We start from the raw sequence: 26,989 nt of genomic DNA, 5'->3' as shown, positions 1-26,989 counted from the left end.
CATCCCTGTAATACTATGGGCTTGTTAAGCAATCTCATGTGTAGCACTTTGTCAGAGGTCTTCTGAAAATCCAAGTACACAAGATCAACTGATTCTCCTTTGTCAATCCTGCTTGTTACTTCTTCAAAGAATTCCAACAGATTTGTCAGGCAAGATTTTACCTTGGAAAAAATCATGGTGACTATGGCCTATCTTATCATGTGCCTCTAAGTACTCCTAAACCATATCCTTAACAATCAACTGCAACATCTTTCCAACCACTGAGATCAGATTAACTGGCCTATAGTTTCCTTTCTTCTGCCTCTCTTCCTTCTTGAAGAGTGGAGAGACATTTGTAATTTTCCAATCTTCTGGAACTATTTCAGAATCTAATGATTCTTGAAAGATCATTACTAATGCCTCCACGATTTGTTCAGCCACCTCTTTCAGAACTCTGGGGTGTACACCATCTGGTCCAGGTGACTTATCTACCTTCAGACCTTTCAATTTCCCAAGAACCTTCTCCCTAGTAATGGTAATATAACACACTTCATGCCCTCTGACACCTGGAACTTTCACAATACTGCTAGTGTCTTCCACAGTGAAGACTGATGCAAAATACTTATTCGGTTTGTCCACTAGTCCATTGTCCCCCATTACTACCTCTCCAGCATCGTTTTCCAGCAGTCTGATATCCACTCTCACCCTTTTTTTACACTTTATATATCTAAAGAAGCTTTTGGTATCCTCTTTAATATTATTGGTTAGCTCACTTTTGTACTTTATCTTTACCTTCTTAATGACTTCTTTAGCTGTCTTCTGTTGGTTTTTAAAAGCTTCCTAATCCTCTAACTTCCTACTAATCCTTGCTCTATTATATGCCCCCTCTTTGGCTTTTATGTTGGCTTTGACCTCTCTTGTTAGTCATAGTTGTGTCATCTTTTGAGATCTTATCAAGTAAGGCAACATCAATAAAAGAAAATAAAAAGTTGATATTTCAGGCTGAGACACTTCATTAGAAATAAAAATATGCTTACATGAAAATAGAAACTGTGTGCTGGAATTTCTTCTTGGGACAGAAACAAACTTGCAAGCATGAGTAACAGATCTCCACAGTCTGATTATTTTGCTACATGCTATTGAAGCAAAAAATTGCTGGTTGCAAAAGTAAAATCACTAATCAAATAAATCAGTTATGACTGACATAGCCTGAGTTTAGTAATTCACTTAATGACTAATTTAATAATTACTCATTGACAGAATTGAAAACACCTGAATACTTTTTGCTTGAACTTGGTATGGTTCTTCAGTTGTAAATTTGCAGCTTCATCTCACACATCTAGAGGAGTGGAAGAACACACTGGAAAGCCTCTGTGCAGTAATTGTGACCACATTCAAGAGGGCCCGCCCCTCACTCTTTCCCGAGTGCTTCAGATTGCCACGTCAATTTTGTCCATCTGTAGACACAGTGGACATGAGCTTCACTTCGTGATGATTTCAAATGTAATGTGGGAAACCTTCAAATTATGCCTGCGTATCAACAACTCTGCAGTTGATCACCAATGTGTAAAAAGCCCACTCCAGATTCCTGGAAATTTTGTGACTTGATCAAGAATCTAAGGAACTATTCTGGGTTAATTTTGCCATTGAAACCAATATATTGCTAGTGAGCAAGTAAATTATGTACAATATCCTCATTAGTTTTAATAGTAAGTAAACATAATTGTTCAGCATATGTGAGGGTTAGATATATTGATACATTTATTTTTGGAGAAAAAAGTTACAGGGTTGTAAAAAACAAGGAAAGTTTACAGGAAAGAATATAAATAACTCTCTAGGATCCCTCCACCCAGTACAGTTGAGATGAAATCAGACGTTAAAAATTTAGATCTATCAACCCAATCCCAGCCTCTGACCTTCTGATTGTGGGGCAACTAATACATAGCCAACATTAATGTGGTTGCTGGCAGTACCAGATTCAACCTATTTCTCAGATTTTATCCAGACCATGTGAAAATGCAGCAGATGAGGTGAGCTGGGACAACTTGGGAAGAGATTACTATTCTACTCAATCCTTGCTCTCACAGGGATTCTGCCCTAAATTCTAAAGTTTCATGGGTTGGTCCATGAAAAGTAGCAGCTAAGGAAATCAGAAGAATGATGTGTGATATTACTGAAAATTAAATACCTCCCCTACTTCCTCCGACTCCAAGAACATGTTTTCTCTTGTATTCCTGATCAGTCCTACCACCACTCTAGTCATCCTCCTGTGCTTCTCGTATGTGCCGAACACTTTGGGTTTTCACTAATTCTACTCACCAAGGCATTCTCTTGTCCCCTTCTAGCTCTCCTAAGTCCTTTTTAAGTTCCTTTCTGGCTACCTTAGAACTTTCAAAAGCACTGTCTGATCTTTGGTTCCTAAGCCTTAGATATGCTCCCTTCTCCCTGTATTGACTAATTGTTGCGCCTCAACATGGTGACTTCACCCACCCATCCTTTCCCTGTCAATGGAACAGACCTGTCCAGAACCCTATGCAAGTGCTCGCTAAACAACCTCCACATTTCCGTTCTACAGTGCTCTGGAATATCGGTTTCTATTTTATACTCCCAAGTTCATGCTCAAAGCATCGTAATTAGCGCTCCCCCAATGATGCACCTTCCCGTACTGCCTGCTCCTATCCTTGTCCATGTCCTTATACTGAGCACAGTATCCCCAGCACCAGCCTAACTTCAGAATGGAAGGCTACTCTCCTATTCAATCATTCAGTGAAAATGATACTCAGCCATACCTTTGACAAATATTACTTGCTGAAAAGAATATAATTTAACCTACCATTTTTGAGCAAAAATAGAACAACTTGTATTTATTTATGTCTTAAATAACCACAGGTTCTGCCAGTGTATGTTAGAGTTAATGACATGTTGAAACATTGTTACTATTATTTGACACCACATCCATCAAGCTCCTACAAGAAGCAATGTGATATTTATAGTTTTATTACCTTTTATCTTCATAGATTTGAGGGATCAAATATAAATCAGGGTAGTAAGAATAACTTCTATGTTCTTCTTCTAAGTACTGCATTTTATGTGGAGACAAAAGACAAAAAAGTTCTTTGTTACAGACGGGACCTCTGATTTAATGTCTTTGTATTGTGGTGTAGCACTATTAACTACTCTGTTTTGGGGTGTTTACCTAGAGTTATGTACTTGTCAAAAATGAGTTTGTGATGGGGAGGAAAAAAAGCTTGCGGGTTCGTACAGGCAGGAAATGGGCCAAAAACGGGATGAACTTCATGAAGTAACATTCCATCCCTGTTCTGTGCCAGGAATACTTGAAACACAGTATTGATATAGATAAACATGAGATTGTACAGATGCTGGAAATCCAGAGCAACCCACACAGAATACTGGAGGAACTCAGCAAATTAGGCAGCATCTATGGAAATGAATAAACAGTCAGTGTTTTGGGCTGAGACCCTTCTTCGGGATCGATGCCTAGGTTCCCTGCTAAACTGCACCTATGAGTCAGAGGTCTGATGTCTGTTTCAGGATCTTGGTAACAAATTGGGCAGGTCTGCATACGATTTAAGAGCCTTTAATCAGTCTGATAGCATTAGATCCCAGAATAGAGAACGGTACATCTTGTTGGCCATTATGAGTAGCTCCGATCAAAACCGCCAGTGTTCAGTCATTAAAAGCGGAATCAGTCCTGAACTACTATGTGCTCAGTGTGGGTGCACATGTAAGTGCTGTCTGCATCTAGCTCAGGTAAGGGTGAGCATGGAGGCCTTCCTTAGCTAGGGTGTGGGTTTGTGCTGGTATTTTAATGATAATTGTTTAAAAATCCTTTGATTAAACTTATAAATAGATGGGTAAATTTAGTGTACACTATAATTTCTAGAGCAAAATATTAGTATTGGCAAGGGTCAGTGGAGCAATGGCATTTTGTGTTTCTTTCCAACACCCCTCCACCCAATATGGCTGACTGGTACCCTTTGAAAATGGGCAGAGCATTCATATATACAACCTTTCATCGCCAGTACAGCCTGCGGTCGGTTACTTTTAAAATGTATTCAATATTGTCATCTAAGCAGTATTAAAGTAAATGTCCAAGCATTATATTTTAATAGCATTGATTGAGTGTTACCAAGGACTCTGGATGCATTTTTTTTTGATAGTGCACATGAATAGTTATATCTGCCTCAGTTCTGTGTGTCACCAGAAAGACGTTACCCCCAGCAATGCAAAGCAACTCAGTCCTGCAGGGAATTATCAGGCTAGTTTGTGTACTCAAGTATTTGGCTTAAATCTGTGAGTTTCAGCTGCAGAAGCAACCACTAAGCCAAGCTAACACAGATTTCTTGTAACTCATTTTAAGCATTTCTATGAAATGTTCTGAAGTACGATTATTGGGGGACTGCTTTATTGAGCACCTCCACTCCATCTGCTAAAAGCGGGATTTCCTTGCTGCCAACCACTTTAATTCAAATCCCTTTTCCCATTCCAACATGGCCTCACGTCCTCTTCTTTAGCCATGATGAGGCCACCCTCAGAGTTGAGGAGCAGCGCCTTGTATTCCATCAAGGTAACCTCCAATCTGATGGCACGAACATTGATTTCTCCTTCTGGTTTAAAAAAAAAAATTCCTTACCTCTTCTTTCTTCTTTTATTCCCCACTCTGGTTTCTTATGCTTCTCACCTGCCTTGTGTCCCTTCTTCTTCCCTTTCTCCAATGGTCCACTCTCCTCTCCTATCAGATTCCTTCTTCTATAGCCCTTTACCTTTCCCAGCCACCTGGCTTCACCTTCGAGCTGGTCCTCCTTCCCTTCCCCCCACCTTTTTATTCTGGTATCTTCCCCCTACTGAAGAAGGATCTTGTTATGAAATGACAACTGTTCATTCATTTCTATAGATGCTGCCTGACCTCCTGAGTTCCTCCAGCATTTTGTGTGCGTTGTTGCTGCACATAATATTACAGTGGATAACGTGGACCAGAGGTGTATGCCAAAGACATTATACTGTTGGTACTTTTGGTACAAAGCAGGTTATGCTTTTATTAACCCAAGTGGGTTCCTTCATGAATGCAGTAAGTTGCACTATTAGATATGAAGGTACTTGCTGAAAAGGCAATTACAAACAAGAGAAAATCTGCAGATGCTGAAAGGTCTCGGCCTGAAACATCGGCTGTACTTTTCTCCATAGCTGCTTCCTGGCCTGCTGAGTTCCTCCAACATTTTGTATGTGTTGCCTAAAAGGCAAGTTTGCTGTTTTCGAAGACAGTAGAATACTACAACACAGTACAGGCCCTTCAGCTCTCGATGTTGTGCCAACCCATATATTCCTTTAAAAGAAGTACTAAACCCACACTACCCCGTAACCCTCTATTTTTCTTTCATCCATGTGTTTGTCCAAGAGGCTCTTAAATACCCCTAGTGTTTTAGCCTCCACCACCATCCCTGGCAAGGCATTCCAGGCACCCACAACCCTCATTGTGTAAAAAACTTACCCCTGATGTCTCCCCTAAACTTCCCACCCTAACTTTGTTCATATGCCCTCTGGTGTTTGCTATTCGTGCCCTGGGAAACAAATACTGGCTATCCACCCTATCTATGCCTCTCATAATCTTGTAGACCTCTATGAAGTCCCCTCTCATCCTCCTACGTTCTCTACGCTCCAAAGAGAAAAGTCCCAGCTCTGCTAACCTTGCCTCATAAGACTTATTTTCCAATCCAGGCAACATCCTGGTAAATCTCCTCTGCACTCTCTCCATAGCTTCCATGTCCTTCCTATAATGAGGTGACCTGAACTGAACAGAATACTCTAAGTGTGGTCTCACCAGAGATTTGTAGAGTTGCAACATGAACTCTCTACTCTTGAACTCAATCTCCCTATTAATGAAGCCTAGCATGCCATAGGCCTTCTTAACTATCCTATCAACCTGTGCAGCGACCTTGAGGGATGTATGGATTTGAACTCCAAGGTCCCTCTGTTCATCCACACTTTTAAGTAACCTACCGTTAACCCTGTACTCAGCCTTCTGGTTTGTTCTTCCAAAATGCATCACCTCACACTTATCCGGATTGAACTCCATCTGCCACTTTTCTGTCCAGCTCCGCATTCTATCTATATTCTCTTGTAACCTTCGACAACCTACAGCTCCATTCACCACTCATCCAATCTCTGTGTCATCTGCAAACTTACTCACCCATCCTTCTGCCTCTTCATCCAGGTCGTTCATAAAAATCACAAAGAGCAGGGCTCCCAGGACAGATCCTTGCAGCTCTCCACTAGTCACTGACCTCCAGGCAGAATACTTTCCTTCCACTACTACCCTCTGCTTTCTTCCTGTAAGCCAATTTTTTATCCAAACAGCCAAGGTTCCAATGATCCCATGCCTCATGACTTTCTGGATGAGTCTCTCATGGGGGACCTTGTCAAATGCCTTGCTAAAATCCATGTAGACCACATCTACCGCCCTACCCTCGTCAATTTCTTTTGTTACCTCTTCAAAAAACTCAGTTAGGCTCGTGAGGCATAACCTTCCCTTCACAAAGCCATGTTGACTATCCTTAAGTAGACCGTACTTCTCTAAATGCTCGTAGATCCTATCCTTAAGAATCCTTTCCAATAGCTTGCAGACCACTAACGTAAGACTCACCGGTCTATAGTTCCCAAGATTCTCCCTATTACCTTTTTTTAAACAAGGGAACTACATTTGCTATTCTCTAATCCTCTGGCACCTCCCCTGCAGCCAAAGAGGATTCAAAGATCACAGCTACTGCTGCGGCGATCTCTTCTGTCACTTCCCACAGCAACCTGGAGTATATCACGTCCGGCCCTGGGGGCTTATCAATCTTGATGTTTTTAAGAAGATCAAACACTTCTTCTTTCTTAATCTCCACATTGTCCAGCACACAGGCTTGTTCTGTTTCGACTTCACCCTGATCAAGGTCCTTTTCACTTGTGAATACTGAAGCAAAGTATTTATTTAGGACCTCCTCCACCTCCAGGCACATGTTGCTGCCTTCATCCTTTAGCAGCCCCACCTCCATTCTTGTCATCCTTCTGTTCTTCACATGGACATAGAACGCCTTGGAGTTCTCCTTAATCCTACATGCCAAGGCCTTCTCATGCACTCTTCAAGCTCTCCTAAGTCCTTTCTTAAGATCCTTCCTGGCTACCCTATATTTTGTTTTTGGTTGGCTAGTTTATGACATTTGCCATGTATGCACACGGAATATTCAGTGTATGTGAATAGGTGCACAATAATGTTAAAAACATTTAATAAAGGAATGAGGCAAAATTCATGCTAACTCCAATTTTGACTTTTTCATCCAAAGTGATTGTGATAACTGAACACCAAAAGGAATTTGTTGTATTGTGACTTGTATTTTTTTTCATTTCATGAGGGGCCATTATCACCTTACCATCTTTCGTAACAGGAACAGTAATATAGTGGGTGTACGATAAGGCTAAGTTATTCTCGGCCAGGAGCAGCTGTCTGCTAATTCCTTCTTGTTAAACCACTCGGCTTCAGCAAGAGCAGTAACTTGAATTAAGTGGCACCAAGATGACCAAAAAAATTTCAAAAGATTTCAAGGATGATTGAAATCTAGGTCTAAGAGATCAGTATTACACAGTACCTTATAATAGGAGATGGACATGGCAGGGTAGAGTGTTGAAGAAGACAGTTCTGAACACCAAATTGGCTGTAATATAGCTGCCAATAGAAGCATAAAGGACAACAATGATCACAAATCATGAGTTTAATGCAGTTTTGATGTTTTCAGATATAATTTCCTTGATTCAAACAAAAGTTGTACTGCTGCACTGAAGGCTGTGCTGAATTTCATCCTCAATATCTACTGTAATTTAAAAAAGTGCCTTTTAAAATATAAGAAGTTGTCCATGTTTTCCAGGTTGTTGATATCACTTTTATTGTTTGCAGGCAGTACAGTACAGTACAGTGGGGGGGGGGGGGGTGGATTGTTAGAAGGCTCTTTGTCTGTGGAAGTCATTGCACACATTGAAGATGGCTTGGAACTTGGTGTTATGAAAGCTCTGGTTTGGAGTGCAGTGGGAGCGTTTGGCTACAGGATTTACAGTATTGATATTTCTGGCGTCAATAATGGTTCTGTTTAATCTGTTGATTTTCTGACTCATGAACAAAAGCTGAATGGCAATGGCTATATTAAAAAAATGCAATGCAAGACTTGAAAACAAATATCTACACTGGCGCTGTATAAATGAGTGAATACTACATTTTCAGTAGGACTACTTTCCTGATGAGAACTTTCAGATTAAACTAAACCTAAAATGCTGTCAAGTGGATTAAAATATTTAATGCCACAGTTTTGAAGAGTAATAGAGGAAATATCTTCAGTCTTGGAGCCAATATGCATCTCTCAGTCTGTGGAAAAAACATGCTGTCTGACCATTGTTTTCTATGGGAATTTGTTGTGGGCAGCACGCCTCCTTTTTTTGGTAATACAATAGTGACCAGTTTGAAAAAGAACTGCATTGACAGTCGAGTGTATTGGGACATAACCGAAGTAAGAAGTGTGAAGTAAGTGCAAAACTGTCATTTTGCATTATTAGATTGCATGGCCAATTACCTCAGAAGACAGGACTAGATAATGGTCAACCACGTGGTCAATGCAATTTCAGTAATCTGGCAACACAAGGCAAGCAACAGTAGCATCCAATAAATTAGACCTCCAGCTGACATCACAGTAGTGCACGTTGACCAAAAAGACAGCAGCCCATTGATTCCATTTGTTGATGTAAGAAATCTATTTTAATTAACTCCCCTGCAGTCCTGCATTGTTCAGTATTTGGACATCAGATTTCGGTATTTTCAGTTGCTTTTGTAGTTGCACTTGAATGCAATATTATTAATGCTGCTGCCCTGTGCATTGTCTGTAACTTATCAGTGTAGCATATGTTACATAAATACAGCACTATATTGCTCTGGAGCTTGGTTTAATTAAAAGATCAATTAGGTTCTAAGTGACTTGGGGCACCAGCTACAGGGACCATGTCAGTGGTTAGAATCAAGAGAAGACACTTACACATTTCAGATTTTTCTGCACTGTTTACACGTAATGTTACTTCCTGTGTTTTTGTACAATTGTTATTCAAGTCTATTTTTTCATGTCATAAAACTAAGAAAATGAAGTTAAAGTTCTTTGTACTTGCCCTCTCTCTCTTTCAATTTTTCACAAATGTCTACTTTTGTTGCTAAGTGACATCAGATGGTGTTTTGGATGGATGAAGCCATCAACTGCGCTCAAGTACAACTGACTCTCGGAGGTGTGTGTTCATAATCTTTGCAGTGACCATGCCCATTCTTTGAGTGCACTATATTTGTCACTGGGAGTCGAGTAGATATTGAGAAATCACTGCCATACTAGGCTGTATGGGCATTGTGCTGGCTTTTTCTGTGTCTGAATATTAAATATTTTTTGGTACAGTCATGTGACAAAATTGACTTGTCGAGGTTTTCATCAGACAAGAGATGGAGTAGAGACCTGCATGCATAGAAAATTGAAATGTGAGCATTGATTTCTTGTTGGGCCTCATTGGGCTTGGATCAGATTGCCAACTTCTGTTTGCAACTATAGGGGCTCCCTGCTTTGTGAATGTCTTGACTTACTAAAATCTGACTTTATGCAAATTCTCCCATATACCTTTAAAGCATTATTCTAGTTAATAAGCATAATAAGATGTTTCATAGCATTCATTAATATATATATTGCAACAGTTAGGTAGTGATTTAGTGAACTGAAAGGATTACAGTACAGCAAGAATTACAGCGACATGATATGGGTAGCAATAGAAAATGTATATTTCTGACTTTGGGGAAATTGGCTGACAAACGTTTCTCAAGAGTGGAATGCTTGCTTAACCTGGGTACTGCCTGCCTGGGTACTAGATCCTTCGATTCAGAAATCTCCCTGTGGTTGGATGTTAGTCCGTTATGTACTGTGTCTGGAGGTTAGCACCTGTGTCTTCAAAACATCATCCACAACATCCTGAGGCATCCAGTTCATAGCACTAAGGACATAAACCAATTGTGGCTCCTTAGCACAGTTATTGTATGGATATTGTACATGAAACCCCTACCTTGTTAACTATTTTCTTGGTTTGGTAGCGTGTCCCTCCCTTTGTACTCTTGTCATTGAGTTCTATAGTATACCAAGATGTCCTCCTCCTTACCACAGCTAAGTCTACCAGCTGTGAGGCAGAAATGCTAACTGCTGTGCTGTACTTGTGTTCTCTGACAGTTTTCCAATGAACAAAGCTCCTCAACCAAGAAAAGGCATTCTCATCACATTCTCAATGATGGATGGTAGCTTGATTATTTAATGCTGCTGCTCAGTCTTGTGGTCTAATGGGCTGAAAGACAAGTCATATGTCAATATTAGGTTGGGTTTCACAGGGCTGGTTTGGTACAATAAGAGAAAGATGTGGGAAACTTAAGTTTTAAAATGTTTGCTTTGGAAAATACAGGTTGAGTACCCCTTATCTGAAATTCCAAAACCTGAAAACCTCCGAAATCTGATTTTCTTTCTTGAGTGTTGTCGTCACAAATAGAAAATTGCACATGGCTCTGGGAAGGTTCCCAGGTGAATTGCAGATCTCTGTGCACCACAGACAGTTCTGAGAAGTGACCTCACACATGCAATGAACAGAAGTTAATGAAATATAGTAAACCAGTGCGTAAAGCAAAAAAGGTCTTGATTGTGTATTGTCAGCATCGGAGTGAACATATGCCTTTTAACAGTATGGTGATCATGAAACAAGCAAAGATCTACAACAGCAAACAGAAAATTGATGGGAATTGTGAATATCCAGCGGCTGATTGCAGAAATTTAACAAAAGGCACAGCATTACATTTTTTAAAAGTCTGATCACAAAAATGTAGCACCAGAAATAGTCTACGATACTGATTGTTTTTATATCTTACACAACAATATTAAATTTTTAAATGGTCACTGATGAAAATCTAACAACAGAACAAGATCACAATGCTGATTGTTATTATACCTTCCATAACCCTAAAAAAGGTAAAGTATAAATAGTGGATTGTAACCTTTTAATGGAAAGATGGCATCATAGTTGGAGTCTGAAATCCTGCTGTTGTTTATTGTTTAACAGCTGATTCAGGTATTTTCCCAGTGCTGCTCTGCTGCTTTTGTTACTCTGCACACATTATATTGTCACTACATTAATGGTATGTGATAATTTTTACTCTTAAGTACATATGTGCGATGAACAAGTGTAGGACAAAAACTGCTTGTCAGTGACATATAAATTCAAGAGTCAGAAATTATGGCAATCCCAGGCTATCTCATTACATAATACAAAATCCGGGGGAAAAAAGCCAAAAACATTTCCAGCCCCCAAGCATTTAGGATGAGGGGTACTCAACCTGTATTAACATATTGGAATGCAAAAAACTTGATTAATCTGATACAAGTCGAACTGAAGTTCAAAGTAAATTTATTATTAAAGTACGTATATGTCTCCATATACAAACCTGAGGTTAATTTTCTTAAGCGCATACTCAATAAATCTATAATAGAAAAATAATCATTGTAGAGTCAGTGAAAGACTGCACCAAGTGTTCAACTAGTGTGCAAAAGACAACAAACTGTGCAAATACAAAAAGAAAGAAATAATAATAAATAAGCAATAAATATAGAGAATATAAGATGAAGAGCCCTTGAAAGTGAGTCCATAAGTAGTGGGAATATTTCAGAGATGGGGCAAGTGAAGTTGTGAAGTTATTGCTTTTGATTCAATAGCAGGATGGTTGAGGGGGTAATAACTATTCCTGAACATTGTGCTGTGAGTCCTGAGGCTTCAGTACCTTCTTCCTAATGGCAACAAAGAAAAGAGAGCATGTCCTGGGTGGTGGGGGACCCTGATGGTTGATGCTGCTTTCCTGCGACAACATTTTTTGTAGATGTGCTCAATTGTGGGGAATCATTTATCTGTGATGGACTGGGCTGTTACCACTACTTTTTGTAGGGTTTTCTGTTCAAGAGTTTTGATGTTTCCATACCAGACTGTGGTGCAGCCAATCAATGTACTCTCCACTACACATTTATTGAAGTTTATCAATGTTTTAGATGTGATGCAGAATCTTTGCAAACTCCTAAGGAAGTAGAGGTGCTGCAGTGCTTTCTTCATAATTGCACTTATGTGCTTGGCCCAGGACAGGTGCTCCAAAATAATAAGGCCAAGGACTTTAAAATTACTGACACTCTCCACCTCTGATCATCCAGTGAGGACTGGCTCTGGTTTCCTCCTCCTGAAGTCAATAGTCAGCTCCTTGGTCTTGCTGACTTTGAGTAAGAAGTTGTTGTTGTGGCACCACTCAGCCAAATTTTCAATCTCCCCCCGTATGCTGATTCATCACCAGCTTTGATTTGACCTGCAAACTTGAAAATGGCTTTGCCAGAAGTGTAAAGCAGGTAGAGCATGAGGCTAAGTTCACTGCCTTGTGTGCACCTGTGCTTATGGAGATTGTGGAGGAGATGTCATTGCCAATCCAAGTGGATTGGGGTCTGCAAGTGAGGAAATCAAGGATCCAATTGCACGTGGTGGTATTGAGAACAAGATCTTGGAAGTTATTGATTAGTTTTGAGGGGATGGTAATATTGAATGTTGAGCTGTAGTCGATAAAGAGCATCCTGATTAATGCAGTTTTGCTGTCCAGATGTTCCAGGGTTGAGTTGAAGAGCCAATGAAATGGCATCTGTTGTGGACCTGTTGCTTCGGTAGGAAAATTGGAGCGAATCCAAGTCACTTCTCAGGCAGGAATTGGTACGTTTCATCACAGCATATAACAACATATTTTTCAAAGGCGCTGTAAGGTGCTCAGGAAAATCTATCACATCAACCAACCTCTTCCATTTGTTTGTTGTGGTGGATGATTTGTAGGGATGGGATGGGGTAGTTTTCCTTTGGAGCTAGAATTTTAAATGGCAATTGTTGCTTTATAGATGTATCAGAGTCTCGCGCAGGGGCCCCCAGCCTTTTATAATGCCCTGGACCCCTACCAACAACCGAGGGATCTGTGGACCCTGGGTTGGGATACCCTGGCCTAGTGGGTGCTATCCATCTGACAGTATTGCTGGGAAGCAGCCTACTTTTGTGTTTTTCACCATCAACTGGTAGGTTTTCTTCTTAGGTGCAAGAGATTCTGCAGATGCTACAATCCTGAGCGACACACACGAAATATTGGAAGAGCTCAGTAAGGCAGGCAGAATCTATGGAGTTGAATAAACATTCTAAGCTTTTGGACCGAGACCCTTCAAAGGACTGGTAAGGAATGTGACAGAGCCCAGAATAAGAAGGTGGGAGAGGGGCAGGAGTACAAGCAGGCAGGTGATAGGTGATAACAGGTGAGGGGGAAAGCAGATAGGTGAGGTGGGGGTGGGAGGTGGTTGGTCATTAAAAAGTGAAGCATGGGAAGCAGAAGAGAGTGGTTACTGAAAGTTAGAGTAACTGATATTTATGTCATCAAGTTGGAAACTATTCAGATGGAATATGAGGTGTTGCTCCTTCAACCTCATTGTGGCAGACGTTGACTCTTTGTTTCGCTTCATAGAATCTGCTTGACTTGCTGAGTTCCTCCAGAATTTTGTGTCTGTTTCTTCTTGATCAGTCTCCCAGGTTTGTAAATGACTTGCTGCTAATACAGTGCTGTGGGTTCCAAAGTTGCTCATGAGGGAACTGCATGGCCTTCCGCACTTGGGCAGTGGTTGCAGAAATTAGAAGGGGTTTGCATTGGGTGCTTCCAAAGTGGTCTGCTCCTTCCACCACTCACATAGGGCTTCTGTATGCTCCTGTTGCATGAACTATAGGTCTTCATTATTAGGCCAAATTATTCTTCTACACTTTGAGCAGTTGTGGGCTAAGGATGCCCAGGAGTCGATGTGAATGTTGCATTTTTTCAAGGAGGCCTGGAGAAAAACTTTTTATTCTTTACCTCAGTGAACCTGGTAAACTTTTCTCACAAACTCGGCTCTGTCTGGATCTGGTGTTGGATATTTAAGCAACGTGGCCTGCACATCAAAGCCAATTGATTGTAGCTGGGTTTTCAATATAAGTACTGAGATTATGGTACTATAAAGCTTCTCCTGCCTCCAAGGCTAACATCAGTTTACCTCTGCAGGTGGGATTCAAGTACATGTTCCAGAATATACTTGTTGAATCTTCTCTTCCTCGGAGATCGTGTGAAAGTAGATTTTGAAGATATCAAAAATATTTCATGTTACTTTAGCATTTTTCTTTCACACCCTTTGAAATGGAATAGATCTAATGCTGGGTGAGACTAGCACCTGTAGATGAAGGAAATCTTTTGAAGTTGCTTAGAAACGCATTTGCATTCAAGACAAATTGTTTGTACGCACAGTCCTCATGAACACTTTGCTCAATTGCAGTTTGGTTACTAGATGGGCTGTTCCTTTACTCGCATCAAAAAAGCACTGGTAAGAAAGATTCTGCAGGTTATAACATTGATCGCTAGTAAAACTTAATCAAATAATATATTTATATTTTAGTTAATTTTAACATTTCAAAGATTTAATAATATTTTTGCTGGGACACATTATCATTTCTCATTCCCTGTTTGTATGAATATTGCATATTTGATTGTACAAGCACAGCTTATGTTGACTTTTCCTGTGTCATGCTTGCACATGACTGATATGGAACAACTTCAAATAGTCATCTTAATTTTCAGGCAAAATTTCAAGCAGCCTCATCAGACATTGGTCATTGGAGGAATGGGTGGAAGAGAAATGATAAACATGAGAGGAAATATTTTATTTTATATTTTAGACAGTTTTGCAATCTTGAATGTACTTCCTTAAAATGTTGTGGAATCAGATTGGACAGTAATGCTTCAACGAAAATAACATTTGAAGATTTGTTCAAATTTGCAAAGAATGAACAAAGTTATGGCGTTAAATGGATAATCACAGATGCATGGCCAAATATCAACATCCTTTGCTAAGCCAGTTACTGGATATGGCAGTTTTCTTTCCTTTCTGCTGGTAGGTTTAAAGAAGAATTGTGGATGTTGTAAGGTACCACCCTAAAGCTTGGAAATAACTTGCACCCTTAAAGTTGGAACTGTTCCAGTTTTCTGAACAACATTGGCACAATATCGTGGGCTAAAAGGGCTGTACTGTGCTGTAATGTTCTACGCTCCATTGTTTATATATCTCAATTAGTCTGTGATTAGTATTACCCAAAGATTCATAACCCTCGGTCTTTCCTGGTCCCACAAGAGGAAATGCTCTCTCAGAAGTTTCTGAAGCTTTTTCGGAATCTTGCATATTTCAATGAAAACATTCTTATAAATTCCAGGGAGTGTGGACCCTGTCTTCTCACTCCCTCTTCAAAGACATTTTCCCCTCACTGTTTTTGCTGCACCTCTTCTGCATTTGGTATCTCAAAGTAATTAGTGTGAAACTGTGTGCGGTTCTGAAAGGGTTGACAGAATAATGGTACTGAATGATTATCACTGATAAGTATTTTGCTTCTCAGTTACTTTTTTTTAGGTTTTAATTCTAGTCATTGGAATTAATTTAGTTTTTCTTTTAAATCCCCATTCGATCTAAAGTATGTTTATTTTTTTGGTGTGATTGACTTCTTGTTGACTTCCTTCTTGGGTGTAGCACCTTTCTTCAGTAGCCTCACCCCTTCCATGTTTTTCATTCAGCCAGAGCTCGAATCTTTCTCCTAAGTGCCTGCTGTTCATTATTCATCATTCACTTCCATTGGCTTTGGGGAGGATGCGTTCACCAAATAAATGTATATCAATTGGAGCTTTAAGTTTCCTTGAGGCAGCTTTTGACAGAAATGATTTTAATATCTAAAAAGTTTAATTAGAATGATGATCTAAGTACCTTTAGTTCTCAGGGCCGCGCAGATCCCAGCTTAATTGTACAACATGGTATCTCTTCAAACTCAGGAATCTTGGGATGGTGGTACATCTCTGCAGTTTGTTGTGGCTATACCATCTTGTTACTAAAACAAATCCATGATCCACACACAGCAGAATTTGTTTGTTTCCACTAATGGAGGGAGAGCAGGTACAAATTGCGTGGAAGCAAGCACATTCCCAGAGCAATTATGCACGCCCTAATAGAGAGCCATCCATGATGTAGGTGGGGGGTAAAGAATGAGGAAAAGAAGATAATAAACTAGAAATCCAAGTCCTATTGCTCATTCTATATTTTGTTTTCAGTCAGACGAGACTGCAGATTCATGGTGCCTTCTAGAGTTGCTGAATTTAATCAAAACCTGGCTCATTCACTGTAACCACTGCTGAAGATGTTTCCTGCCCAAGAATAGTAGCATTGTAGATGTTGAGGTGGCATGTTATGGCAAACAAGGAGAGGGAGAAAGGGGCCTAAGAACTCAAAGGGGATCGGAATCATATTACCACAAAAATCTCAGCCACGATGAAGTCAACTACCTGTGCATGAGAGAGTCAGATGCATGAATTTACCAGAATATTTGTATTGATGTGTAAGCAAAATCATATTCTATACATATTGTGTCTGTGTATACATAAATGATTGAATGAAAAATAATCAAATTACATTATTTTCTAATATCTAAATGACTCTTCCAATGGAAAATCATGGTGTATCCTACTTCAAATACAGCTATGTTTTATTGTCTCAAGAATATTAGCACCATCAAGTATTTTTTTTCAGTGTGACTATCTTTAATCTGGCATGGGGGGAGGAAAAAAAAGGACAAATCGAGATATAACAAGATTTCAGGAAAGAACATTCAAATTAGGAACAAGACCAGGCCATTTGGGAACTGATTGGGTCTGAAATCCAGGAAGAAGCGGAGAGCTTTGAGACCTTCCTGATGGGTGATGGAAGTATATAGGGACTGGACATCCATGGTGAAAATAAAGCGGTGGGGGCCAGGGAACTTAAGATCATCCTGACGAAGGGTCTCGGCCTGAAATGTCGACTGTATCTCTTCTTAGAGGTGCTGCCTGGTCTGCTGCGTTCACCAGCAACTTTGATGTGTGTCATTTGGCACTTTTGAGTCTGCTCTACCATTGCCAAGATTCTGATCGATATTCTACTTTAATGTCAATTTCCTGCATTATTCTCATATCTTTTAATTATCTTAATAGCTGAAAAATCTATGAAACACTGTTTTGAATCAATTCAGTGACTTGGCCTTCATGACTTGGTAGAGAATTTCAAAGTTTCATTGCCCTCTATATGATGAGATTTCTCCTCTTTTCTTGTACAGGATTGCTTTCCCTTTATTTAGATTCTGTGAACCCACCCCCCCCCCTTCAAGATGCACAGTCAGAGAAAGCGTGCTTCTTGCATGCCGCCTTCTAAGGATTATGTTAAAATTCAATGAAATTTCTTCTCATTGTTCAGTAACTCTAGAAAATAGTCAGAAAAATGGTGCAGATATTGGTGTTATTGTGTCACAGTTCTTGGAAACCGAGTCTAACCCTGACCCTTTGTGGAGCGTGCATATTCTACAAGGGAATATGTGAGTTTCCTCTGGGTGCTACTGGCTCCTTCTCCATGCTGGATAGATAGTTAATTGATTGTTGTGCATTGCCCCAAGTGTAGATGGGTGGAAGAAGAATTGGGGTGGGGGTAGGGTAGAAGTTGGAGGAATGGGAAAATGAGATTGCTGTTTGTGGGTGCTTATTGGTTGCTACCGGTATACCTGGAAAGCCTGTTTCTGTACTCCAGGACTCCATCAATACAGACCTAGTCCACTCAGTCATTTCTTTCATCCTGGTTTAGAAGCTTCAGTGTGCTTCCTCTTTGGCAAATTGGTATTTTTTTTAGGTAAAAAAGGGGATCAAATATAATGTTTGAAGTTGTCCACTTGGGAGCAAAAAAACAGAAAAGCAGATTTTTAAAAAATATATATTTCTGGGAGATTGGGTGATGTTGATGTCCAGTGGAATCAAGGTGCCCTTGTACACAATTACTTAAAGCCAACATGCAGGTTCAACAATCCTTTAGGAGGGTAAATGTTGGGTTTGTATTGTGTAAAGTTTTCAAGTGACAGTAAAGAAGTCTTAGTGCAATTATAATGGCCTTGATGAGACCAGAAAAAAATGCTCCTGCACTGAATACTGTGAAATGATGCTGTTGGATTGTAAGGGCTCGTCTTGCAAAAGAAACACAAACACCCCTCGCTCTCTTCACTAAGTTACAGCAGCACTTTATGAGCTCTTTTTTTGCCTGTGGATTCTGAAAAAAAGATTTATTTTTCTTTGCTTTGTCACTCAACTGTTTTTAGAGACCTATTTCCCTACTGCTGTTGAAGGCTGCTGGTGGTTTGAAGTAATGTATGAGCTCTTTCAAAGGCTGTCAGAATTTCCTGTTTCCCTATTCTATCATTTTAGAGCAATTTTGTCTATCTTATTTATTTCAAAATAATTTCTGGTATTCTTCCTCCTTAAAGCTAAATCAACACTAGTGTTAATTCTTATTATGACAATAAATAGCTTGTTGCCAGATTGGGGCCTTGGTAGTCTTACAGTCACAAAATCCATCGAGATGTTGAGAATTTGCTCTCTGATTCACTTTGGCCATGACTTTCTTTCACGTTTAACCATTATTGTGCAACCCAAAACTCAAATAAAAGACAAATAATTTTGTCTGCCAGCAGAGCATTTCTTAGCTGTTATTAAGCCATTGTCATCAGCTCCCAACTACATTTGCCAATAAATTTTCACTTGTCAAGTCTGTTTTGCCAGGAGGGGAAATTAGCCATTGCATTTATTTTATTTATTGGTGATGAACTGCAGCAAAGCTAAGCATAGGATCTACCTTTTTAATAAAAAGGACAAAACCAGATCTATCTTCAACAGAATGCAGTCTAACATCTTGCATCATAACTTCCAGACCTAGTAAAGGTTGTTTAGCTTCCGTGGAGAGCAGGACCTTTAAGTTGCCAACAATGACTTTGAAATATAATATTGGCTCAATTCCAAATTCTTTTCATTTATCTACAGGGTAGGCATAGATGCAGTTGGGTCACATTTGTACTGTGGGTAGCTGAAGAAGACAGATTACAATTGTATGTTCCCAATTTAACAGAATCTACAGCTGAGTTTTGAAGAAATTGAAATAGCTGCAAGAAGTTAAACTGCATGAAGGTTCGTGAGTTGAGAAAAAATTGTTTAAAATCTCAACCATCCAGGAGAGATGCAATGGTATAGAAAATGCAGGCTAATTAGTGTCATTGAAGGTGTGACCTGGCAGTCTTGTAATAACCCACGCAGTTCAGTTGTGTATTATTTGCTTAAAAAGTTGAACGTTTGGACTTTTTGATCAGTCAAAAACTGCAGTTACATTATAGTGATATGCAAAACAAGTTAGGTAATTGAACTTTTTCATGTAACCCTCTGTGGGACTTATTATGTGGAAATTGGGTAATATGTTTGCTGATATCCTCATTGGAAAAGACAGCCGAATAGCTTGTGGGTATGTAAGTGCCTCATAGAAACATTTTCTTTTATAGAGCCATTGTACTGTTTCAAACAACAAAAATAAAATTGTAGTCTTGAAGTCGAAAATAATTTAAGTAATAGTTGTCATGTTTTGACGTTATCTTTTGCAGCTTAGCATGCCAGGAAGGTTACAGATCTTCCCTGATGCATGGAAAAGATTTCACCATATGGGCTCATAGCTGAAGAAATAGGTTATTGTATGAAACAGAAAATACTGAGATACACTTATGAACCCATAGTAGTGTAAAATGAATGCTATTTGCTTTCAGCTATTTATCAGTCTGGCATTGAAATTGTAATTATATAATTTATGTAGATACGGTACGTGTAGAGCTATAATTGAGTCCTTGACTGTTTATTTGACATGCGGTGAGAACTTAGATTGGATCATGGGGAATCAAGAACTGGGGATGTTTGTCTCAAAGTAATGCTGTAATTGTCCAAACTCCCAGTGTCACACCCTGCTTCAAGCAATTTGATCTCTATCACACATCAGGAATAACAACCGAGACACACAGTTTTAAAGAGGAATGCATGCACACTGGATTTTTTTTATACGGGCTTCGATTAAGTTAGTATCCTATTCATTGAAGAGACCGTCTTTCTAATCTCAGAGGATAAAGGAAAATATGCAACTATCATCAGGCTGAAGAAGTTTGAAAGCAAAAGCAAAGTACTGTTTTTAAAATACAAAACAAAATTAAAGGGGAAAATGTCAAGAATGCAATACTTAAAAAAAACCTTGTTCCATTTGTAATATATGCTGAAAGTGCAGCAAGTATTGAACAGATCTGGCAGCATCTTTGGAATGAGACATAAGAAAATGCAGACGATGGAATTGGGAGCAAGAACAAACTGCTGAAGAAAGTTGGTCATGCAGCATCTGTGGAGGGAGAGGGATAGTCAACATTTTCAACTGAAATCCTGCATCAGGACTTTATTGAGGGGAGATAGTCAATATAAAGACACACCTCACTTCTTCATAGAGGCTGGCACCCCTCTACTCTCTAAATCCTGCTGCAGGGCCTCTCTCCAAAACATCAACCATCCTCTGCTGATGTTGATGCTGCCTGACCAGCTGAATTCTTCCAACAGCTTGTTCTTGGTGGAATATCAGTTTTAATTAGAATTCTCTCTACTGAAACTGCCTGACTTGTTGAATCGCTGCAGTATTTTCTGTTAAAATTTTCTGTATTTGAAGTTTTGTTTTGCTTTTTGCTTATTACAAACATGATTCCAGTATGAGGCTGCCCAAATAGCTCACTCGTGCTTTGTACTGCACATTTGGTCCTTTTTAAAACATTTTTCATAGTTATGTTTTCCCCATTCCCTCCTACAGCTATTATCCGCTCTGAATGTTTAGGTTCATAATGGGCTGGAGTTTCAAGAGTACTATGCTTCTGAGGTTTCTTGTGAAACTGATTCTTCATAGTTGAACCAAGAAAATAAGCATTGGTAATTTCAAAGTCAAAGTTGAATTATTTCTCACTTGCACAAGTAAATCTATGCACAACTGTGAAGAAAAACTTACTTGTAGCAGCATCAGACGCACCTAGCATCAGATATGCAGCACTGGATTATTTGGCTGAGTTAGACATTGTCATCTCAAGCCCATAGCCCACTGTATCCCGAGTGTGAAGGTCTGGGCAGGATCAGTGATTATTACCCAGGAACAGAAATGCTCTGGGTAATGGTTCTTCCTTACCAGGAATCTCAAAACAAGACATAATTGAGATCAAACACAAGAGGTTCTGCAGATGCTGAAAATCTTGAGCAGCACACACAAAGTTGTTGAGAAACTCAGCAAGTCGGGCAGTATCCATGGAGGGAATAAAGAGTTGGCATTTCAGGCTGAGATCTTTCGTCAGGATCGAAAGGGAGGAGGCAGAAGTCAGAATAAGAACTTGGGTGGATGGGAAGATTACAAGCTTGTCAGATGGATGGGTTAGGAACAGGAATTAAGCAAGAAGCTGGGTGGTTATAGGTGGAAGAGGTAAAAGGTTAAAGAAGGAACCTAATAGGAGAGGACACTGGACCATGAATACAGGGAAGGAAGAGGGGAATTTTCAGTCTTTCATTGGTATCACCAGATTAATTTACTTAATAATGCCTTATTTTCTTTGTTCTGTTTCAAAATTGTAGTTTTCATTAATATTGATCCTCTTTTCACTACTGTGTCCAAACCTACCTTGTTTTTATATGTTCAACTGGGGAAGTCTATTAATATGTGAATGTACTGTTTGACAATTCATAAAGCAATCCATCAGCTGTGTTTTGAAGTAAATGTCAAAGTCTGTTTAGTTTGTAATGAGTGTGTAATGGGAGGTAACTGTTGTTTCACAGTCACTAAGCTTTTCACCAATTTAACGTTGACCGGTATTACATTCAACATTAAAGAACGGATTTACAATGGTAAAGAGCCTTTAGAAAACAAATCCCAAATAATAACCCACAAACATAACTGAGATATATTGTTAGATAATCTATCTTTGTACTGACTGAGAGATCATTTTTGTTCAGGTCAGCTCTAGTACTTTTCTTTAAGTGATAGTTATATATATTTTAATCCGCCTGTAGAATAGACATGGCAATCCAGTAACAGGAAATTGTATTGCTGGAAATACGAAATAAAATAGAAAATGCTGTTCGGCGGGTCAGGCAGCATACTGTATGTGGAGAACCATATCGAGTTGATGTTCGATGACATTGTGTCAGAATGCGATGGAAAGTCAACCTGAAACCTTAACAATGCTTCTTGCTTCATAGTTGTTGCCTGACCTGTTGAGTGCTTACAGCATTTTCTGCATTTTATTTGAGGATAAATGGGACTTTGGCATAACATCTCATTTGTAGGAGGACATTTCCCAGATTACTGTCTTAAAGAGTCTTTGAAGTTATGTGGTTAAGTTTTCAAGTGGAGTTTGTAACTTCAGCTTCCTAGCTTGAAGCCAAGAGTGCCACCGTTTAACCATGTCTATCGCTGGAATCAGAATATTCTTTGAGAAAAGAAGGATAATGGTATGTTTATAACTCAGTATATGAAGTCGTTTTGAAAGACACAAGTGAATGCAAGAGATCAGAATTGACTCTCTGATCTTTATGGTAATATGCTTTTCATTCCGACGTAAAAACTCGGTGTTAAATATATCATTAAAACCCCTATGGTGAAATTATTCCTTGTATCACAAAATTTCGTATCAAAAAATTCATGGTACTTTGCACTGTGGATTTGGGTTATTATAGATTGACAGCTCGAAAGTGAGTGGGTGGTGAGTACTATTTTGCTTGCATTAAGCACTGAGTTCTATTTGAGCCTTGTTTTTTTTACCTCAGTAAATATGATTTTATATGAAAGAAATACATTTGTCAATTGTGAGTGAAATGTTGCTGCCAAGGCTGAAAAGTTGCACTTCTAATGCATTGTCATGGAGTTGACATTGTTTGTGTATTTTCTGGCATGATAATAGGATCGGAGATTAGTGAAATGGGCAGTTGGTTATTAGCTGTTTGGGTGTGTTTGTGTGAATAGAAAGCAGCTGAATGGCTGAGAACCAACTACATCAAATAGGCAGTCTTCATGCAGATTAAAAAAAATTACAATCATTAAACTGTTTGGAATATCCTTCTGAAGATATCGAAGTCTTGTCTGCGACATTGGCTATTATGCACAAGTTTGGAAGCCTGCCCATTTCTGCGCAATGAAAGATTAGACTACTAAACACAGAGCTGTGTTGGAAGAAATCTGGAGAGAGGAGCTACAGAGAAGTTATTGCTTAGTGACACTTGGACTGTGAAAGAAACTGGACATTGTACTGTTCTCTTCAGCTGTGGTGTTGATATACAAGGGTAATTGCGACCATTAGCATTCATTTCCAATAATGACTATCAATGAAAGATATAATATGTAATTTGATTTGCAGCAGAAATTTATTCTGAGATGTTGCTGTATTGCAAGTGTGATGGGTGACTGCTCTGGTTTCTTTGGCTCCTTTGTTTGCCCACAGTAACAGTTGGGGTGAGGGGGAAATGGAAAGCTGGGGTTGTGATTGCACTAAGCTAACTGAGGTAAGCCAGATGGCTGAAGGAATGGGGAGCACAGTGCATGAACACATTGTATTTAAGAATAGTTGCATGTACAGTATTGTCATGGGCAATAATGCTGTATTCAGTTGCCTCTCAAACCACGGTCAGTGGATAATTTGCCTTCTAGATTTCATTCATTCATCAAATAGATTCCTGGTATGTTAACTTTCTTTGTGTTTACTTCCTGATGACATTAATGATTACTAAAAAGGATATGAAATTAAGATACTGACAGTATAACAGCTGCTACTGATTCCCTAGGTGTGATGCCACAGCAAACAATTTTTTTCTAGATCTTTCTCCTCACAGCTGGAGAAAAGTGTTCATTATGTGACTGTTCCCAGAATAAGTTTGGAAAGAACTGCTTTGTTCTTCCTTTGTGAATTCGATGCACGTCTTGAAGGACATTTGTATAATTTATATGTTGCAGACATATCACCTACAATTCAGATTTAATGTATTAAATATGCAACATTGAAGTAGAAGTATCAGCACTATAATTTAGAACCAAATTTTTGAAAAGTAAGCAATGATACATTAGCTGTTACTGTTAAAATAGCCACCTAATGGTAATTGCAGTGTAATAACTCATATCACAGTTATCATAAACAATTTGTGTGTCATTGGAGCTACATTACAAAAGCTTAAGCTGTTTGCTCAGATACTAAGAATAACCTAGTTAACTTCTCATGATTAATAACTGAATTGGATCAGCATTTAATTGTGCATCACACACAAAAAATGCTAGTGAACGCAGCAGGCCAGGCAGCATCTATAGGAAGAGGTACAGTCGATGTGTACATGTCCCTTTAAAGCTAGAACCAAAGAGGTTTCCTCTGTCTTGCATTTACATTGCTTTTTAATACGTCCTTAGGATATTCTAAAGGACTTGAAAGTTGATAAACTACTTTTGAAGTGGAGTCTGCATATTTAAGCAGGCAATTGTACCAGTCGTTTTGCCCAATTTGTCATCTTAGTATCTCATTTGACAGATAGCATTTCTGTGAAAAAGCTGACGTGTCAGTCCCGATTCAGAGCAGGAGTCATTTAGAGAGTGGTGGCCCTTGATTTGGACTGAATAGAGAAAGTATTTAAATGATCTAAATAGGCATATTCTAAAGTTAATAAATGCTAATTGCTTATGGCAATTAGTGGGTTGGCAGAAACTTCGGACCCAGGCGATCAGATCAGAAGTTAGAGGACACTCTTTCTCAAATTCAATTTAAGGTTGCAAGCAATTTAATTCAGCCTCAGGCACTTGCCAAAGATGGATGGGGAGTGGGTGGGTAAGGAAGCTAATTTGTAGTGGGATTGAAGATCATATCTTTGAGACATCTAGCTGGTGAAGAGTTCTCTGCTGTGCTTGAGCCACGTGTTTGGACATTTGCCCCAGTTATGCCTATGAAGGATAGTATTGAATTATGGTTTGAATTTACTCAAACATTGTGCCCGGCAATATTTTTCTACTTCTAAGTGCCCACTGTTTTCTAAATTTTATGAAGAGCAGTAACTATTTATGGACAAGGTACCGAATAACTGTCAACACCCATGCCATATGTCAGCAGGATTCAGCTCTTTAACAATAACAGACTTACAGAAACAGCTGAGAAGTCAAAAATAATGAACAGAATTTCTGTGACTTTTTTTTAAAAAAGGGAGTATGGTGCAGTGACGTTATTGCAGAATCTTTGGCGTGTATAAATTAGTAGCACCAGATATAAAATGAAAACAAATTAAACTTCCTGTGGAATTCATTCAGACAGAATACTTGCATGCCTTGATGGTACTTCTTTATAAATGAATGGCTAATAAGATCAAAGTCTGCTGCCTCAGATTGCAGCTGCTATTAACCTGCAGACCAGAAATGTATAATATGGCCTATCAGACCAGAAAGTGCCTGAGTTCAAAGGCCTCAACTTTTCCACAGTTTGCACCTGAACCATCAGTTGGCTGCCCTTGACTGAACCAAGAAGGAGCATAATTACTGTGTTGCACGAATGTAGGTAATGAAATCTGGAAACCACTTTCCAGCTGCATTTGGTCGTGACCTGGATTTCACTGCCCAAACTGTGCTAGAAGCAAGTCCAATAATCACCTTCAAAAAAAAAAAGGATTTGGATGAACACTCAAAAGAGGAAAATGTGCCTGGGTGAAATGGACAGTTCTCTCAAGAGATGGGATGGGCTTGACAGGCTGGAAGTCTCTCTGTACTTTGCCCTGCATGATTCATGAGGCTGTGATATACGTACCCTTCTGATGCTATTACGCTATTACAGTTACAGGGGCGTTGGAGTTCAGAGTTCAATTCTGGCGTCCTCTGTAAGAAAGTTTATACATTCTTCCTGTGGGTGTGTGTGTGTGGTTTCCTCTGACAGCCCAAAGACATACCCATTCGAGTCAAGTCAAGTTGCTTTTATTGTCATTTCAACCATAACTGCTGGTACAGTACACAGTAAAAACGAAACAACGTTCCTCCGGGACCTGGTGCTACATGAAACAACACAAAACTACTCTAGACTTCAGAACTACACGTGACTACATAAAGTGCACAAAACAGTGCAAGACAGTACAATAATTAATAAACAAGACAATAGGCACAGTAAAGGACAAATTACAATATAATAATGATGTAAATGTAAACAATGTTTTAGCAGGATTTGAGAAAGAAATGAGCAAAAATTGCAAAGGTTAACAGGTTAATTGTAAATTGTCCTGTGATTACGCTATGGGTTTAAATCGGTGGGTTGCAGGGTGACTCAGCTTGATGCGCCAAAAGGCGTTCCTTACTGTATCTCTAAATAAAAAAACAAAGACTTTGAGTCTGCTTGTGAGATTTACAATAGCTATATAGTGCATGTTCTTAAAATGGAGACAAAACAGGAATAGAAGCAAAAATGACTGTGTGGGTACCCTGAATCAAATGTGCTTGGTAGAGCACATGGTATCATTGGTAAGGTAACAATTCAAGTGCTTTCTGGTAACATGTTGGTATATCTTGGAAATCAGCATAAGAATTGTTTGCAGTTTACAATTGATCATCACTTGATAATATATGCTGCTCAAATTGCAGTTTCTTGAATTCATTTTGCGTTGTGGGATTAATTCATTTGTCTGAAATTTCCACAAAATATTAACTTCTTGCATCCTATTGCTAACTTGGGAAAGTGCAGATTTGAGAAGTTAACTGAACATCAGTCCTCAGTGAGGTACATGGTTAATTAGGGAGGGGTGAGCTTTGGAAAAATTATCAATAAAGTGTAAGCAATCTTTTATTTGTAATCTCTTCATTTATCCCCTTATCTGGGGGAATTGAGTTCATTGGTGGAACATAATTCACAAATCTGATTCCCAAGAGTGGACTGTTCAACTGTGAGTCTT

At 39.2% G+C, this 26,989-nt stretch overlaps 1 protein-coding gene across 14 annotated transcripts in view; it reads left to right on the top strand.

Annotated features, from left to right (window-relative positions):
* plcb4a (phospholipase C, beta 4a) overlaps positions 1-26,989 on the top strand; it is a 568,665-nt gene that overhangs the window by 292,942 nt on the left and 248,734 nt on the right. Inside the window, exon 1 of one of the 14 annotated variants that reach the window (XM_072265521.1) lies at positions 23,153-23,374. The exons of the other annotated variants lie outside the window; for them this stretch is intronic. The gene's annotated coding sequence lies outside the window, so the exon portion shown is untranslated. Of the gene's footprint in view, positions 1-23,152; positions 23,375-26,989 lie in introns of those variants that run through there. 14 annotated transcript variants of the gene reach the window in all.

The sequence above is a fragment of the Mobula birostris genome, chromosome 8, assembly GCF_030028105.1.
Source record: "Mobula birostris isolate sMobBir1 chromosome 8, sMobBir1.hap1, whole genome shotgun sequence".
NCBI lineage: Eukaryota > Metazoa > Chordata > Chondrichthyes > Myliobatiformes > Myliobatidae > Mobula > Mobula birostris.
The sequence above is the reverse complement of the archived record's forward strand: the minus strand, read 5'-3'. Positions and strand labels throughout refer to the sequence as shown.